Here is a 19,321-nt window from a genome sequence, read left to right on the forward strand (position 1 = left end):
TTTCGCAATGTCAAGCACCCAGGACGTCGTATTTAGTCACCACTGAAGAAACACAGCGCCAATTTTCCTTGTTCACGAGATATAACAAGATTAACGAACTTTCATTTTTTTCGATTAAAATGGAGAGGAGATGGAAGAAAATGAAGTTCTCATAGCATTGGGTGTTATTTAAGCTCACAAATCGGGTTGTTGAAGCATTAAGAGCTTCAAATTTAGTTGTTCATGGTTGTTGGAAAATTGATGGCGGTGGTACAACCGTAAATAAGACAAGAAGATGAGGATATGGATGTAATAAACATTTTCGCAAGAAATTCAAATAAATTAGAAATAATGGCATTTCTGTGAATACAATAAATGGTAAAGGATTTAGTAGGCAGAAAGTGGCAAATATTTGAGAGAGAAAAAGAGGAGTCTAGTCTTGCAATTGACTCAAGTTAGGGGTCTAATTTTGCAAGTCTCCCATGTTTTATTACTGTTTGTTCCTTTTGTTCTACATTTGCTGAATATGTAACATCAGCTATGTACTAATAAAATCTAATTAAAACCAAGAAAAGGAGGAAGTTAACCAAATTAAGTACTGCGAAGAACATGTAATAGTTATCCAACCTAGACTTATTTAATTTGTTTAGAATCCATCCTCTTCCCTGCTTCTTTGTTATCTGAGACATTGACAAAAGGATAAAAACTGCCCATAAAATTCCCGACAGCCACAATTGTGGTCGTGTATGATGTCCCGAGTTCATACTATCTGGTGCTTGATCATAGAAAAACTCTAGCTTTGCTATTTCTATGAAAGGATCAGCCAAACCCATTAGCACATACTGTGGAAGCAACAAAAAAATTGACAATGGAATCAGTACTGCGGTCTGGTGGATTAGCCCGTGTTCAGCAACGACCTTGAGCCTAAACAGTTCAATTATGGATGCGATGATCATGATTAAGAAGTGAAGGTTCATACCGATTCCCATTCTCTTGGGTTTTCTGTGAACTGTATTGTGAGTTTAACAAAGAAACAGTCGTATATGACTATGAAGACAAGCATTGAGAATGTTGTGAAGGCTAAGAGACTTTTGGGAGGGATGCTGAAGTTTTTTGTGAGACGACAGTTGATATATCATGGTTTTTGTGTTTTTAACATGATATATGAGTCTTTTAGAGTCTTTTGATGTGTTTTTAAGTTCTTTGTGAGTCTTTTCGGGTTTTATAGGATTTTGGCATGGATGCAGCAATTTGGGACGTTTTGGAGCATTAAACCGAAGGAAATGAACTTGGAGACATTCAAGAGTGATAGTGTCGACCGACACCAAGGGTGGTGTCGGTCGACACCCCTGTTAGCCGACAAAATAAGCCCAAGTTTTGAAGATTTACAAAATTGACGATTTAGTTTTCCATATTTGCATCATTAGTCCCTACACGTGTTTTAGGAATATAAATAAGATTTTTAATTTCATTGTTTAGACCTAAGTTTTATTTTGGCAAAACCCTTAGAGATTTTTAGAGAGAGCTTTTGGAGAGAAGAATCAAGACTCCTTTAGAGAAGATTCAGAACTCCTTTACTTCTTCTTTTAATTTTCTTAATGATATCTATTTAATTCATGATTTGTGTTTCATTGATCATGTCTGAGTAGATTCTTAGATCGAGCTTCACTCAAAACCGGATCACATGTACCTAACTAAGGTTTAACTGTGTTATAGATTCTTAGATCGAGCTTCACTGAAAACCGGATCAACCAATAAATAGAGTCTCAGCACTATCGCACAGAATCCATTTACTGGTTATCTGTCCTCTTCATAACATTTGTCACAAGCATGATGCACAAGAAACCACCATCGACTGTTGATATGCTCAAATTTACCCTATAGTTACTCTCTCAAATTAAAAAATCAAGGTATAGTAGTTTGGGATCGAATCCACAAAGACTCACTCACACAATGGATTTAATAGTTTTTTAATTATGCTAAACATAATATATTGTATTAAAATTAAAAGAACAAGAAAAGCAATAAAAAAAAGAGTTAATTCAATAAGAGACAAGATAGGTTCAGCGAAATTCTCAGGAAATTCAGAAAAAAACAGATTAAATAATTGTTAGGATTTATTAAGAACAATTTTAGAACTCAAATCACAATGGTAAAATTAACCAGCTCTCTCTGCGAAAATTATCTAAGTCTAAAGACTAGAATTACAAATCTCTTTGCAAATTCTAATGATTAAACTAGCATTAAATTCAGGTTTGATAAGTTCACAAGATCCCTAAACTAAATCTCTTTGTGAATAGGTATTTTTCTCTTCTAAGATTATTTCAGGAAATTAGTAACACTCTCATGTCTATCAATTAATTTAAAATCAGATCCTAGGTTGCTCAGCTACTCTAGAATACACAATAAACCAATCTAGATGAAGAACTCTACAGATATTACCCTAACAATCTCATAACCTAATAATTCATGAATTCCTTTGAAAACCCTAAACCTAACAAGAGATCTACTCACACATGATCAATGAAACACAAATCATGAATAAAATAGATATCATTAAGAAATTTAAAAGAAGAAGTAAGGGAGTTCTGAATCTTTGAAGGAGTCTTGATTCTTCTCTCCAAAAACTCTCTCTAAAAATCTCTCAAGGTTTTACCAAAATAAAACTTAGGTCTAAACAATGACCTTAAAACTCCTATTTATATTCCTAAAACACGTGTAAAGACTAATGATGCATATATGGAAAACTTCTGGATTAATTTTGTAAATCTTTAAAACTTGGGCTTCTTCTGTAGGCTAACAGGGGTGTCGACCGACACCATCACTCTTGAATGTCTCCAAGTTGATTTCCTTCGGTTCAATGCTCCAAAATGTCCCAAATTGCTCCACTTTGCTCCATCCATGCCAAAATCCTATAAAACCCGAAAAGACTCACAAAAAACCTAAAAACACATCAAAAGACTCTTAAAAATTCATTATATCATGATTAAAAAATAGAAAAACCATGATATATCAACTCCTCCAGACTTAGCTTTCGCTTGCCCTCAAGCAAAACAAAAACTTAGATCTGTGAAAGAGGTTTGAAAACTGGGGACTCACTCAACCCCACGATGATTCTTATTCGCACTCTTCATTTACAAGACTAAAGAACTTACTTCCTATACTTAACCATGAGAAGCATCAACATTCTTTACTCAAACCCCACAATCCTTTGGAATCTCTGATATCTCCACTGTCATCTCATTAGTCAATATTAAAGCCGAAATAAGGTGAATTCTTACCAAGGGAATATCGATCAATGGCATATGGACTCTCTTCAGGCCAAGACATTCTTCATACATCTCCTTTCCTCTCTCTTTTCTCACTTCCAAGAGACTGATTTTTCCCTAATTTTCTAGGGTATCATTGTATTTTTTTTATCAATCCCTTGCTCTTGTTTTTTTCTTTTCTTTGGACAGGAATTCCATGAGTTCTGAAGTATGCACTGGTTTACACGACATCCCTAAGCTCACTTCCTTTAGTCTTTTCTGCTTTTTGATTTTTTTAAGAGTACTGAATATAAGAGAGAGGGGAGACATACTTTTGTGAAGAAGTGCAGTGTCTTTTAAGGCCTGAAGAAGAAGTGTAGTCCATTGTATACCAACTCCGTGGGAAAGAGAATTAAGTCCAATTAAAATCCTGATAAAAATTAGTGTTAACGTTAGATTAATCAGATATCCATTGAATAAGGGCTTTCAAGATTGTTGATACAGCTCATAATCTTTCTAAGCTTCAGTTATGTGACCAAAAATAGTAAAATAATCATTAGAGTGTTAGCCAAATAAGAGAAATCATAAGTCCAGATCATAATTCCCAAAGACAAAAAGAAAAATTTGAAAAATTTGACTCAAACTTTATGGTTTTGACTGACACAACTGAAGCTTAAAAAAAAAACGTAGTTTGTAGATAACCTCCCCCAGACTTAAACAACATTTTCCCCAGTGTTATCAAGGTAGGGAAAGAGAACGAATAAACAAAAATGTATTGAAAATAGTAAGAAAAAGATGAACTAGAATCGGGTTACCCGTTGTAAACACTGGTGTCGACCGATGCCATAAAGGTGACGATCGATACCCTTTGTTAATGCAGAAAAGTGTTCGAAGCTCCTTGTTATTTGCAGTTAGTTTTGTGTTTCTGTCAATCCTTGGATGTTAGTTCTGTTAAAAAGCACTAGAACACAGGTTAAAAGCAACATGATAGAGATATAGTTCAAACTTTCATACAAAATTCATAAACAAAATGACTCAAATGCAAGAACAAAAATGACTCAAAGTAAGAACAAAAAACTACGAGTGGGTTACCTCCCACTAAACGCTTGTATTCAGTCATTAGCTTGATTGTGATGGAGCTCCGGCGTCTGGTGGATCGGAAAGTGGCAATGTATTCCTCTGAAAAAATGGCCTCTTCATCCAAGATGGTGTATAAGCGTTAGATGCATGAGGTCTACCAAGGACATAAGGAACAGAACCTGGGCGGGACTTAGGGATGTTGTTGCTTCTTTCATGTCCTGCAAAATCATCAACAGACGAAACAAGCGCTCTACGATAATCTCGTGGCTTGGTTAACTGCAAAACAGTTTTTGTACCTTTGAAGGTATTATTGATGATAGGAGGAGGTTTGGGTAAAGAAGTGTGACAACCCGTCTCGCGGATCCCACTAGCCCCCCGCTAGCCGCCCTAACGGACCCCAAGCTGGCCCTACAGGTCAATCGGTGACAGCTTGTTATGTGGAAAGGTTGTTAAAGGGTGGGGGCCAGGGTTCGAGGAACGCTTGGCGCACCAATAACCTACTAGTGGATTTGGATGTCCACAGTGAGGGGTTAGGATCGATGCCCTACTGGGCCAGCTTGGGGTCCGTCGGGGAAGCTAGCGGAGGGCTAGTGGGGCTGCAGGACGGGTTGTCACAAGAAGATGCATACCTTTGCCTTACCTGAGGAATATGGACTATGGAGTAGTGAGTTAACGACACAGAAGATGTGTCGATCGACACTGAGCCTGATGCTTGTGTCTTCGCTTCTTCTCTGCAGCTTATCTTCTCAACAGTACCTAACTCCTTGACAAACCCATCAGTAATGTCTTCATGAATCTCGATTATCGGATCATCATGAGAAGAAATCTCCACAGAAAATGTTTGTCCATCAATAGTGGGAGCCCTCCTCAGCTTATCCATTACAAAGTTCAAACCAAACCTTCCACATTCAGCGCTATGAGTCCATTCTTCACATCGATGATGGCACCAGCTGTAGCCAAGAATAAGTTTCCTAAGATGAGTGGATCACTAGGCTCTTTGTCATACTCCACTACCACAGAGTCGGTGGGAATCATGCAATTTCCGATCTTGATTGGAATATCCTCTAAAACACCTTCAGTAATTGTTTGGGATTGATCACCTAAAATAAGAGATATCTTAGTTGACTTGAATTCTGTCATCCGAAGTCTTACAGCAACAGAATATGACATCAGGTTGATACTAGAACCGAGATCACAAAGTGAGTGAGCAAACCGTTCTGCAGAGATAGAACAATCAAGTACAAAGTTTCAAGGATCTGGTAATTTCTCTGCAACCCTACTCTAAATCATTGCACTTACTTTCTTAGAGGCAACCACTTCATGCTTCCTCTCCTTCTTCCTTTGTGGAAGCTGGTTCAACAAATATCGCGCTGACATCCTTGGTAAGCAGTGCTCCTTCCTCAAGGCTCAAACCATTTGATACCATTATCTTAACATATCGCTTAAGTGGTTGTGAAAGCTTTATTGCATCTAATAAAGGTAACTCAATCATTACCTTATACATCATTGCCTTGCATCTAGCTTCCTCCATCTCTTTCTTAGATCTCCTAGTCTTAGGAAAAGGAAATTTAGGTTAATAAACCCTCTCCGCAGCTGGAATTGGAGATATTATAACTGCAGGTTCTGTCTGAGATGAGTGTCGACCGACACCCAGTTGGTGTCGATCGACACCATCAATTGGTGTTAACACCTCCATCTCGGGCTTGGTCTATTTCTCTCCATGTTCTGAATAAGCAAATTCATCATCATCTTCATCTCCTACTAATATGGCATCTTCATCTCCTACTCAGTTCTTCCAGAAAGAAAACTCTCTTGTTTTGTCTGTGAAACTTGACTCTCCAGCTTCTTAACATGAACATTCAATGCATCAATCTTTCCATTAAGCTCAGTGTAGACATTATCGATTTTTTCATTGAAGTTCACTGTCAACTACTCCTGTCCTTGAAGAATCTGTTCAAGCATGACTTCCATCCTATTTTCAGAAGAACTCTTAGGAGGAGGAGACTGATAAGATGAATTCTTATAGGTTCGGGTATAACCGATGTTCTGTTGCTCCTGCTGATACTCTCGCTTGGGAGTGTATCCTGAAGAGTTCCCACTGATATCCGGAAGAGTTCCCACTGAAAGGCCTGTTGCCTTGCTGATTTCCGAATCTCTGGTCGTGATTCCCATAGACAAAGTTTACAGCTTCTTCTTCATTCCTTGGTTCATATGTCTCAACTTCTGCACCAAAATGGACATATTTCTTACCTACAAGAAGGTTCTGCACTGTATCAAGCTTGGCATTAACCGAAGCTAATTGGTTTAAATCATAGCCTCCATGTAATCTTTTTCTCTCAGCATCGGCTCGCTTAGTGCTATTGCTTGAAGCTAGGTTTTCAATAAGATTCTCATCCTCATGTGAAAATCTTGTCTTGAAGTTTCCATGGCTAGCAGCATCCAAAGCTTACTGATACTCCCAGTCACATCCTGTGAAGAAGATAATCAGCAATTATACCCTAAACAAAAACTCTTTGTTTATCAATTAACCTAAGATCAGTTTCTATGTTATCTTGTACATAGACAAGAACAGTTGTGCATGGAAAAAAAAGTACCAAAGAAGATACTAATTAAACATCCACCAATTGAAGAGAGAAGTGTGCAATTTAAAGTAGGAACATAAAGAACATTAGTCAACTTGAATTTGTTCGAAAGAGGGAGAGCTCCCATGTTTGTTGCATTTGTTTTACTGCCATCATCAAACCCCACAGAACATGGTGGAATAGGCACAATATCAAGTAAAAGAGACAAGTTGCCGGTCATGTGATGAGACGCGCTGGTGTCTAAAACAACAACGCCAAGAGCTATCTTACCAGACAATTTTTCAGTTGTTGGAGTGCCCGATTTCTCTTCTTATCATCTGAGCAAGAACCTTCAACTGATCTTGAGTAAAGTTTGGAAACGTAGGAGAAATGGAACTGGTAGCATGATCAGCAACAATTTGCCCACGAACACGACCCGAGACATTAGAACCATAACTATGAAAATTTGAACCACCACCGCCACGACCGCGTCTTCCGGAACCACGACCACCAATATTGCGTTCCGACCACCATTCCAGAAAACCCACAATTTTCCAACAGTCCTTCTCGTGACCAACACATCCACAATGAGAACAGTTCACCTTAGCCCTCACAAGCAACGACTCAGACTTGTTGCCAACAAAAGAATTAGTCCGCGTTGTTCCAACATTAGGCGACATCTCAGTTTGGTCACGACGAGCAAGAAACCCCACAGCTTCGTTTTGCTGCTCACGAACACGAACAATAGATAAGCAACGTTCTTCTCTTATGATTCTCGAGTACATTTCACCAAGAGAGGGCAACAGATCCATCGAAATAATGTTAGTGCAAATTCCTCCAAACCTGGATTCATCAAGCCCCAACACAAACTGATGCACCTTCACTTCTTCACGTTCTTTGGCAGGCTCAAGAGCAGCGCCACAGACACACAAACCACAAATACATGCTTTGATCGGTTTGTAAGTACCATACTTTTCCCATAGAGTACACAATCGCCCATAATAATCCAGAACAGACTGTCCATCTTGTCGACAAGAGGCAAGCTGAGCTTTTCTTTGATGGACACACACCTTATTCCCCACGAAAAAACGTTCCTTCAAATCCACCCACAACTGGTGAGCGTCAGAGATAAACGTGACAGTGGACTTCACCTTTGGCTCAATACTAGTTCGAATCCACCCAACAATCATGGAATTCACGGTTTGCCAATTCTCAAATTCAGGATCACAGCTTGCTGGCTTAGGAATTGTACCATTAATAAACCATGTTTTACGCTTAGCTTGAAGAGCATTCCACATCTTGGTTGCCCACTCGTTGTAATTATCACCGGTCAAAACAACAGCAGAGATCATGGAACCAGGGTTGTCGGAGCTAGCGAGGGTGTACGGCGAGACCATCACGAAAGCGGATTGAGGCATCGCCACTGCTGCACTTTTCGTAACAGAGGATTCTTCAGAATTTGACATGACTTCTCAAACTTTGAGAGAAAAACTTGAAACTATCAAACTAAAAGAACAATTCTTAACCAGAGAGATTTGAGAGAGTTCGAAACTACCGAACAAAAGAAGAAGAAGAAAAAAAAGACAGTGAAATTTTTTTTATGTATTTTTATGAGATCTTAGCTCTGATACCATTAGTTTTATTATTCTGCTATGAAACATCTTATATACACGACACCACAAGGGTTTACATAACTGTCATAGACGTGACTAATACGTAACAAGCCCAACAATATAAAGCCCAATTGTACATATGGTTTAGTCCCAAGTAGAATGCTTATGAATCTCTCCTTCGGGTCGAATTCATCAAACTGATCAGCTCCTATTGTTGAAATGTTCGGTTTTGTACCACCCGTACCGATCGCAAAAGTGTATAACGGTCCGAAGAATACAACTAATTGTAAAACCAAAGCTTTTTGGCAGTCTTCAACATTAGCCGTCGAACATTTTGGTGGTTTCAGTTGCGGTAGAGATACTTATAACATCAGTAATGCCATTCCCTGCAGTTATGCCATAAGAAAACTGTTATGATAAATTTTATGACTGATAACAATAACTAAAAGAATTTACAAGATCACCATTTGACTTGACTCTATGTTTTTTTTAAGTGAAGATTATGATTGTCTTCTATAAGTCAAACTGGATAAATTTGTTTTGTTAAAGCAAATCAATTAATTTTTGTGACGCAATCTTCACTTCTTGCCATGCATCCACGTCTAATCTGATGGAAACATGACTTGGATTCACATTGTGAGTTCTACCTTCTACGTGTACTGATCAAAAATGTAACGAGATTTAAAAACCAAATGTAGTCGTTTTTTTTGTATCTTCTCATCATTTTCAAAGTTGTGATCTACTACCTATAAGCTTTTGAACAAATTGTGTCAATCTCTTTTATTGATTCTGTTTTAAACCAAAAACTCAATTCCTATTATGTCTTGTAATGTTTTCTACTACTCATTACCAAATTAAATATCATCCAATCAACCAAATATATATTTTATAAAATATTTTTAAAAAGCTACATGTTATTCGTTTGGTGAATAAGATGCAGATGCATGTTGTGTTCGTTTAGTGACAATAAAGAACTTGAACTGGAATAGGTAGATGAGTTTTCCAGCCAAAACCGCAGAATCTTGTTTTCTCGTCAAAACCGTAAAATTACGTTCCCCAAAAAAAAACCGTAATATCTCGTTTCCCCGCCAAAACCACAAAATTACGTTTTCTCGCCAAAACTGAAAAATTACGTTTTCTACCAAAAAAGTAAATTTACGTTTTTCGCCAAGATAATTGATTAAATTCATTTCAAAATATTTATTTTATGTTTATTTAATTTTAATATGAAAATTATTTAGCTAAAGACATAAATAAAACCACTAAAATATATTTACACAAAATAGATGGCTTTTTGATCATTTTACATATATTGTACCGAGATACAAACAGTTTGTAAAAAAAGAAAAAAAACAAAAAACAAACGAATATAATTTAGATGATGTGTCTTGACATTGTATACATATACTGTGTTTGGTTCATCAAACGAACAGAACCCTAGTCACACCAATAAATAAATAGCGGAAGAGATGACAAAGGTGATGTAGCGACCGAGATGAGCATCGGCAACATAAGCACCCAAGATTGGAGTGAGCCAACTAGTCCCAACCCAATTGGTCACATTGTTCGACGACTTGACTGATCCTTGGTGCAATATGGTTGTCATGTAAATCACTAGGTTGCTTGATATCCCGTAAAAAGCCTTCCGTTCAAACACCTCGTACACTAATCATATAAATATTCCAAAATGTAACATCCGCTTTCTAAAAGTGGGATGTAGAGAAAACCGAAAGATGAAATTCTTAATTGATTTTGGTTTAATTAAATTCAGGTTTAATCTAATTAAACCAAAAACCTTTAATTCTCGTTCTTATTGTCATGCCTCCTCTCTTTTTTTGTGCTTTTGTCGACATTGTCATCAGAGAGAGGGGGAAAAAGAAAGATAACTCTTGGTTATTGGGTGTAAGGGAAAAAGATCAAGCTTTTTTTTTAGAGTAAAAAGAGAAACAAAACTGTCAGGATTTGGGAGAAAGAGGATCCGACGGGTCAAATTGTTTCGAAAGATATTGAGTTTTGGTAGGGTTGTAGCTAAGAGATTTTCGTACACTCTTCTTTTCACAGAAGGGAATTTGAGTCAATATTGTAGGAGATATTGGCAGTTTAGTGGGACGTTTTGTCTCAGTCGCGGATTGAGACCAGCGGGTGTTTCGGGATCGATTGCGGTTTCATCTGAGATCTGATCGTGCTAAAATTTTGTGGAAAGCTTTTGGACGTATAGACCTTACTTTTCACTGGAGAGATTAGAAAGTTAACGGTTTATTTTGATTTCGTGGTTTCACCTGTGAGGTTGTTCTTTTCTGATTTTTTTGGCAGTTTGTTTTCAATGTTTGTTTATTGTTGTGATTGGTTGTAGGAGCGAGTTTGGTTGTTCTTGGATATTGGAGAGCCTCTCATTTGGTTGTTATTTTCGTGAATCACTTGTTAAGGTGAGTGCGTGACCATGAGCTTATCTAAGCGATTGGATTGTATGACTTGTTTTGTGTGACGATGTGTAGGTGTGGTGAAAGTGTTATTGGTTGTTCTGTTTAATGGTTGGTTTGTTATATTTTATTTGGAGTTGTAATCTTGATTTTGAGTTCTTAGAGATTCTTCTTCACCATCATCGAATTGGAACTCTGCTTTCTTGTGGTGGTGATGATTGGTGAATGATATGAGATATGAATGAATGGGTAGAAAGCAAAGGGTTTCAATTCCCTTTATGATGTTGCAGTATAAAGGGTGTCAATCCAAATCTGAGTGAGATGCAAGCAATCAGGACATGCACATTTATCTAAGTTGAGCCAATTATAAAGGATGTTTGTCACTAACAACCTAATGATGAATGTAAAATGGAGAATGTAAAAGCTTAAAAAAACTAGATGCTAAAAGTAAAGAGAACAGGATGATCTAAACAACAATGCAATGAAACAGAAATAGAAACTATAGTAATGCAAGTAATAAACTAATGCAAGGCAAGTAATGAACATGAAACTAAATGAATGTAACAGAAAAACAACTAAAATGAAACAGGACAAACACAAAGCATAAACAAGAATTCTGGGGATGAGCTCCAGCAAACACTCGATCGAGTGTACGATCGAGTACAAGGTCGAGTCGGACAAATGCGAGAAACAGAGCAATGCAAACAAAACAGAGCAAGACAAAAGTAAATCAAACAACAACGAAGCAACATGATTTAGACTAAGAAATCAATAGACAAGGAAGGTCTTGAGGAGGGATTCATGGGCTGGACTAATGATTAAGGTCATCTAACTTGGTCAACAAATCTCAATCAACTTGAGCTAATCTCTAGACAATGATCTCCTAGAACATGTTAATCCACTCTCATGGCAAAAACAATCAAGCTCATATATTTCTAGACTTGTTCTCACAAAGCAAAGAACTTATACAAGCAAGCATTAAGCAACAGATCATTTATGTCAAAAATCAAACAAGACATCTAATCTCTTAGCATGCGTAATGATAATCTCTAGATCTAGCCTTATCTTGCAACCTAGACATTGGTGTGATGCTAAGAAGCTTAAAATCAAACCCTACCCTCTCGATTATAGGATCAGCATAGAGTACATCTAGCCTAGAAGAGATCTATAACAATCAATCTTGACCTAGCTAAACAAACCTCAACCAAAATCCAGCCTAACCCATCCTCAAGATCCTAAGCAACTACTCACAAATGCTAAACATGATGAGCAAAGTCATAAACCCAGAAAATAACGAAACTTGCATGATTAGATAGATGAAACAGAGATCTACAATATTGAAGAAGGAATCAAACTCGAATTCTTAATATTTTGAAAGTTATGAAACCAACAAAGATCAAGGAATCTCTTGTTTTCCTTCAAAAGTAGATGAGAGATCTAAGAAAATAAAAGTGCAAAGAGCATAAATTCCCAAAAGGGTAAATACTAGGTTTGAGAATATCTAAAACAACTAGACTCCTAGTGGCTGCAGGGTACAAGGCCTTATATAGAAAAAGGAGTGGAAGCCCTAAAAATGCTAGAAGACAAAATAGCTAGGCGACTCGGTCAGCTCGACCAGGTGCTCGGTCGAGTGACCGGTCGAGTTTGCTTTTCTTCTGTTCCCTCCACTCGGTCGAGTCCTTCTCCGCACACGGTCGAGTGTCTGGTCGAGTGGGCGGTCGAGTGGAACTCCGGGTTCTTCAGCTCTAACTCCCTTGCTTTCTCCTCTTCAGCATTGCTTCCATGCTCCTTAGGCTCCAAAATCACCTGTTTATGCAAGAAAAGATGCAAATGCAATGCAACTATACTCTAATGCATGAACAATCCTAAAATATGCAATAATGGTCAAAAAGGATAGCAAAAGATGCAAAAGATGTGAATATATTAAGGGAAAACAGGGTAAAATATATGAACATCAACACCCCCAAACTTAGTATTTGCTTGCCCTCAAACAAATAAACAAGACATAAGAAGGTAGATGAGATTTGAAAGTGGGATCTCAGCTCCTAAAGCTTGCCAATAAACCAGCTAGAATCAATGTCCAAGTTACTAGTACTATGATGCAAGTTGAATGAGCTATACTTAAAGACTTTAGACAAGCATATCACAACCTTCACTGATTTGAGCCTTAGACATCCACATGCATTCAAATCAACCATTTCCTTTAACATTCATTAATCAAGAACATGAATCAATTCTATGCAATGCTTAAACTCATTTGGCTTGGCAGTAAAAGGTTTAGAGACAATGATGGTCTCTTTTTAGAGTAGGGCTTATCAATATCAAGGTTCTCTCATAAAAAATGAATTGAGCTTTAGAAGAATGCTAAAGGTAAGAACACTTAGACACATACAAGAACAAAACCTTGTCTACCCAAAGGCACCCAAAGTGTTTATCCTATCAATCTAAACCCAATTGGTCCTAGTGCTACCCTTTAACTTCTTTTCTTCTCTTTCACCCTTTTCTCTTTTGATTTTAAAGTCTTAGGAGAGGTTTCTTATTTGATCTTATTTTAAAGTCTTAGAATGGGGTTTCTTACTTTATTGCTATGGTTCTATTTTCTTCTTATTCTTTAAGACATAAAAGCATTTTGCTATACTCTTCTTTTCTTTCTTTCTTTTCTTTAACTAGAACCATCTTTAAACAACCTTATACTTCCCATTCTTTCACTAGACTTTGGTTTTACTTAAACACATTTCCCTCCTAAAGACTCTAACCTTTTCTTTCTCTTTTTCCTCTTTTCTTTTCAAAACAGCCAAGTCCCAAACCCAACAAGTGAACCACCTAGTCCTATCTAGTTTGAAAATTGCAAACTAGAACTACACAAGGCCTTGCTCTTGTCAGTTCAAACCTAACACTTTCTACCAAGCTCAATCCCAAAATAGGCCTCACACTCACAATAATAAACATGGCTTGAAAGAAGGGTTGGTTAAGGGTAGGAGAAACTGATTTAAAAGTGAAATCAGCTACTTGGATCAACAAGAGTGGTAAAAAGGAGAAAGATGATCCAAATATGTGTATGGTATCCATGAGTTTAAAGCAATGCACAAGTTGATAATTGAAAGTCAATATTAGGTTCTTATAAGTAGGAAATGGCATCAAATCACAACATGTTTTAATTTAGACCAAATGCAATGCAGGAATTCAAGGCTTGGTTCAATCTTATGCTTCTAACTACTCAACTAGCATCAAAGTACTATTAACTTGGGCATTGATCCTATTTTAGTGAATTAAGCAAGCTAACAAGGCAAAACTCATCATAGATCCCTAATGCAAATATTAAACAGTTCTTCATGAAACATGCTAACAAAATCCTAATATGCAATGTAAACTACATGAACACTCTTTTTTTTTTTTTTTTTTTTTTTTTTTTTTTTTTGTAAAGATTTTTTTTTGCAAAACTTTTCAATTTTTTTAGGGTTTTTCTATGCCATAGATGAAATGCAATTACTAACATGATTATGCTAAAAATTTGAAATAAGAAAACAAACACAACATCAAATACTATCTCAAACCCTCCCCCAAACTTAAATCACACAGTCCTCTGTGTGAAAGAAATTTGATAGAGGATTCAAGACTAAAACAAAACACAATATGACATGCAATGGTATTTACAAGGAAGGTGATAGTGTTACCTCATGGATTGTGGAAGAAGCTATCCACATCCTCATTAATGCTCTCCAAAGTGTAGTTGGGGTCTTGTTGCTGACTTGGAGAAGGAGATTGGGGCAACTCGACTATTGCCATCGAATGGTACACCGTCGAGTGTTTGGTCGAGTGGGGGGGGGGGGGGTCGAGTTTGATGCCGAGTTGGAAAATGCTGACCTTGCTGCTGGTAGAACTGCTGCAGGAGTGCTGGATTCATGAAGTACTGGGGTGGGAAGGGAGGGTAACCTGGATAGCCTGGATATGCTGCTGGAGCTGGGAAGCCATAAGGAGTTCTGGGTTAGAACTCGGCCGAGTGCTTCTGGGGTGCTCGGTCGAGTGGCTGCAAGAGTGAACCGGTCGAGTGCCTCGAAAATTGTTGTTCTCGGCTACTTGAACTTCTCTTCCTCTGAATTGGCTCGTATATTGAAGCTCTAGCCGGTTCCACAGAGTTTTCAGCTCTTGAAAGTGCTCTAGTTGAGCTACACCTCCTCAAAGGGCTAGAATGGCTTGGAGATGAGTTTGCACTCTTCAATTCAGCAATCTCCTTCTTTAAGCCCTTGATGGACTTAGCCATATTGCCCACCTTCTTCTTCAGCTTTTTAAACTTCTTCCCATGCCACTTGTTCCACTTTTGTAGGAGTGTCAACCTCTTGCTAGTCTCTCTCACTCCTCTACTATCTCTTGGGTTAGGCTCATAATCTTCAAAGTAAAACTGCTCTTCTCCATCAGCCATTTCTACATCTCTAGCTTCATCAATTCTAACTTGAGCTGTCCCATCAAACAAGAACTCATCAGCTGGCCAAAAGTCAATGTTTGCTCCTTCTTGTATGGTGGTGAGCTCTTGATTGGGTAGGACAAGCTGTCTTTTCCCAATTGTTGGAAGCTCAAAATTGAAAAGGTGATTTCCTTGATGCATTTCCTTGGCTAGTATTAAGGTGGAGGTGAGGTAGCTTGAATCAATCCATCTTGGCATGACCTTCTTTCCTCTAAGTGGCACCTTAGCAGCTTGTAGTAATGGAGTGATGATGCCTCCAATGGTTAGGGCTCCCATTGAGCCTTTGTTGTGCAATTTGCCTACCCAGCTTCTCAAGTATATCATGTGGTCAATGAGCACCATTGCAAGGTCAGTTCCCTCTCTGCTTTCAAGGATGATGCTTCCATCTTTTGCTTGAAGGATTATGCTATTGAGTGCCACATCAATCATCTTGAGCTCACCCTCATTAACATTTCCAGTTTCCTTCCTAGCAAAGAAGGTGTTTGCTAAGGCCTTGTGGAAGTACCTTAGGACTGGGCTTCTTATCTTGGAACCCTTGGTCTTGGAGGATGAGTATGTGATGTTGTCTCCAATGGTTTCCCAAATAGCATAGAGCTCTTCTCTTGGTATGACCATGCTCCTCTCACTACCAACTTCAAAGCCAAATATATTGGCTATCTTTTTCAATGAAAGCTCATACCTTCTCCCTTTGATAGTGAAGTCAACATGACCAGGTCCAAACTCCTTATCCTTCTTTGTGTAGCAATGCATCTTGATTGTGGCTAACAATTCACAGCTTTCTTTTTTATACCCTTCCATGCAAAGCCCCATGAACTTGCTTAGGTTGCACTTCTCAAAAAGACATTCGACATCTTCATCAATGCCTAGCTTCTCCATGGTTTCCTTGTGTGGGTATCTAGTCCCCAAGAACTGCATCCTCAAGAAGGCTTCATAAAGCTGCCTTTGAGTTAAGCCACAAGATTCTTCTTCACCATCATCTTCTCCCTCTTCTTCTTCATCTCTTCTTCACTCTCAGTTCGCTCAGGGTCTTCCTCAGCTGACTGATGCCTCTATCTCGCAACCTCACTCGACCGCCTACTTGGACCACCACTCGGTCGTGTGCTTGCTCGAGTGGTGGGTCGAGTGCTTCTTCCAGTTTCTCCTCTTAATTCAAGACGAGCATCACGACGATCCAGGGAGCTTTCAGCCGCTTGTCGAGACTTCCTAGTAATCTTTGAAGACATTTTGGAATAGAACTGAAAGGAATAGACTCAAAGCTTAAAGTTAATAGGTTAGTGACCCAAAAACTAAAAGAGCTAAGCTTGAGCAAAAAGATGAACTTTGAGAGAGATTTTAAACTTGATTTTAACTGTTTTAAGCAAATGAGAGTGTGAGAGGCATAGAATCGAGTCAAGCTATATTTAAAGAAGCTAAGGGGACTAGGAGACAAGGGTGGAGCGTCCATACCATTCAAATTTGAAATGGGAATCTTTGACCTGCTTTTTGCTGCCACTCGTCCCCACACTCGACTGCAAGTGGTCGAGCTCCTTGACCAAAGTTTGAAATTCAAAATTTTTTCTTCTTTTTCTCCCTCCACTCGATCATTCAAGAGAAATGGGAATCAAGTGGGCCTTAGTTTCTTGATAACTCGGTCGAGTACCTCTCATGGGCCGGTCGAGTGGGCTCGCGAGTCTACTTCCCCAAGTCCAAATCTCTCCATACCCATCTACACTTTCATTAAAAAGCCTGCCCAGCACAAACATAAAAGAAAAGAAATCAAAACTACAAGGAAAATAAAGTATATGTACAATGATACCTTAAGGACTTCCTCCCTAGTGAGCTTGTTTAAAGTCACTAAGCTTGACTTTTGATGCCTTTTCAGGCTTGGTTTAGAGACCAAGGAGGTGATGAAATCCTCCCTGGTACCACTTGATAAATGTGAAGTTGACCCTTGATCACTTCACCCTTAACACACAAACCATATTTCTTCTTAATCTTGAGCCTTGGTCTTGCTTTCTTCAAAGACCTCTTGTTAAGCTTGATTTGGAGATTCTTCACCAATTCAGTCAACTCTTGAACAGAACCCTTAAGCTTTTCCACTGAATCCTCTTGAAGAGAGAGCTTAGCCTTTGGAGTTGCCACTTCACTTGAGACCTCATGACCTACTTTGTCCTTGATAGTGAAAGATTGATCATCAATGGTAGGCAGATTGGTTGGGTTATAGATGTCAAACTTCATGGTTAAATCCTCAGCAATGTTCAAGGTTACAAGACCTTCCTTGACATCTATAACATCTCCAACAGTGGCTAAGAATGGCCTCCCTAGAATGATAGGATCTTCAGGCTCCTTATCCATCTCTAGAACCACAAAATCTGTATGAATCCTTGCCTTCCCTATCTTGACTGGAATGTTTTCCAACCTACCAACCACATCTTTGTTTGACCCATCAGCTAGGCATATGTGAAGGTTGGTGGACTTGAATTCAGCGTGCCCAAGATTTTGTGCTATAGAGTAAGGCATCACACTGATAGATGCTCCCAAGTCACATAAGCACTGGTTGTACTGAAGATAGCTAAGTGAGCAAGGCAGATAGAATGGTCTTGGATCCTCAAGTTTAATTGGGATGATAACTCCCTCAAGCTCTTCAAGGTCCTTTTCGTCTTGAGCATGGGCTCTCTTCTTTGACATTTCAAGCAAACAATCCTGATAGAGAGGATATGGATCATATTGTTCCAAGGCAGGTCCTCTCTCTTCTTCTTGGTAAGCAATGATGACTTCTTGTATGGCCATCACTTCCTTATTCTCAATCACAGCTTCTTCCTTCAAAGCCCTCACTTCCTCTTGTTGCAAAGCCATCATTTCCTTTCTCTCAATGATTTCCCTTAGTTCCTTCAGCTTCTCTGCCTTGGAACGTCCTGGGAATGGTAGAGGCGGTTTGTAAGCAGGAGGAATGTACTTAGCAGGCTTGACAGCTTCTGATCCTTCAACTCAATCGACCACTCGAGCTGACACTCGGTCGAGTGCTGGTTCGAGCACATGGTCGAGTGAAATGCCGGATTCAGTTTGCTTTGCACAATCTTCACTCTGGGCTTCAAGAAATGACCAATCCTCCCCAGCTTGAATTTCACTGTCCTCAGTGACTTCTTCTTCATAGACATGAATGGCCTTAGCAGTGAACTCCCTTGGGTTTTGAACAGCTTTTCCAAGGAGTTGGTTAGGCTTAGGAGCTGAAGTAGAAGTAAGGTTGCTCTCCATATACTTCACTCTAGAGTTGAGACCTTCAAAATTCATGTTGAGATCATTATACTGGGATGTTAACCGCTAGTTCAACTCAGTAAACTGCTTTGCCTCTTCCATCTTTCCATTGGCTTGCCCAATCAACATTTGTTGCATCATAGCTCTCAAATCTGGTTCTTGGCCTTGGTTAGTTTGAAACCCTGGTGGGGGACACAATTGGGGCTGGAACACTTGATGTTGCTGCTTGGGTACATAGTTGTGTTGCTGTTGAGGCTGTTGAGGTTGTTGAGTTGGGTAGACTTGATCTTGAGGATTGGCCACATTAGTGCTTCTATAGGAGAGATTGTTGTTCTTGAATCCTCCTTGGTTGTAACCTTTGAATCCTCCTTGATTTTGTATGTAGCACAACTCAGCAAACTCTGCATCTCCTTCTTGAACTGGAACCTCTTCTTCACCAATGAAATGAATGGCTTTTTGCTGGCTTAGGAGAATCTTGTCCAACTTCTCAATAACTGCCTTCAAGTCCTTCTTATACTTTTCCTCTTGATCACTGGAGGTGAACCTTACTGTTCTGTCATAGTCCTCATTATAGTTCCCATCTGATTGAGCAAGATTTTCAACCAACTCCCAACCTTCTTCCACATTCTTGTTGAGGAAATTTCCATTGGAGGCTGTATCCAGAAGCATTCTTATCTTAGGTAGGACTCCTCTATACAAGGTACTGAGCAAGGACTCATTGCTG

General features: G+C 38.8%; 1 pseudogene; it reads right to left on the reverse strand.

The window, feature by feature from the left end:
* Window positions 1-434: 434 nt before the first annotated feature.
* LOC104763046 (protein NRT1/ PTR FAMILY 5.3 pseudogene) lies at window positions 435-1,111 on the reverse strand (annotated as a pseudogene).
* Between the last annotated feature and the right edge of the window lie 18,210 nt (window positions 1,112-19,321).

Source organism: Camelina sativa, chromosome 18 (assembly GCF_030686135.1).
Source record: "Camelina sativa cultivar CO46 ecotype springtype chromosome 18, ASM3068613v1".
Classification (NCBI taxonomy): Eukaryota; Viridiplantae; Streptophyta; class Magnoliopsida; order Brassicales; family Brassicaceae; genus Camelina; species Camelina sativa.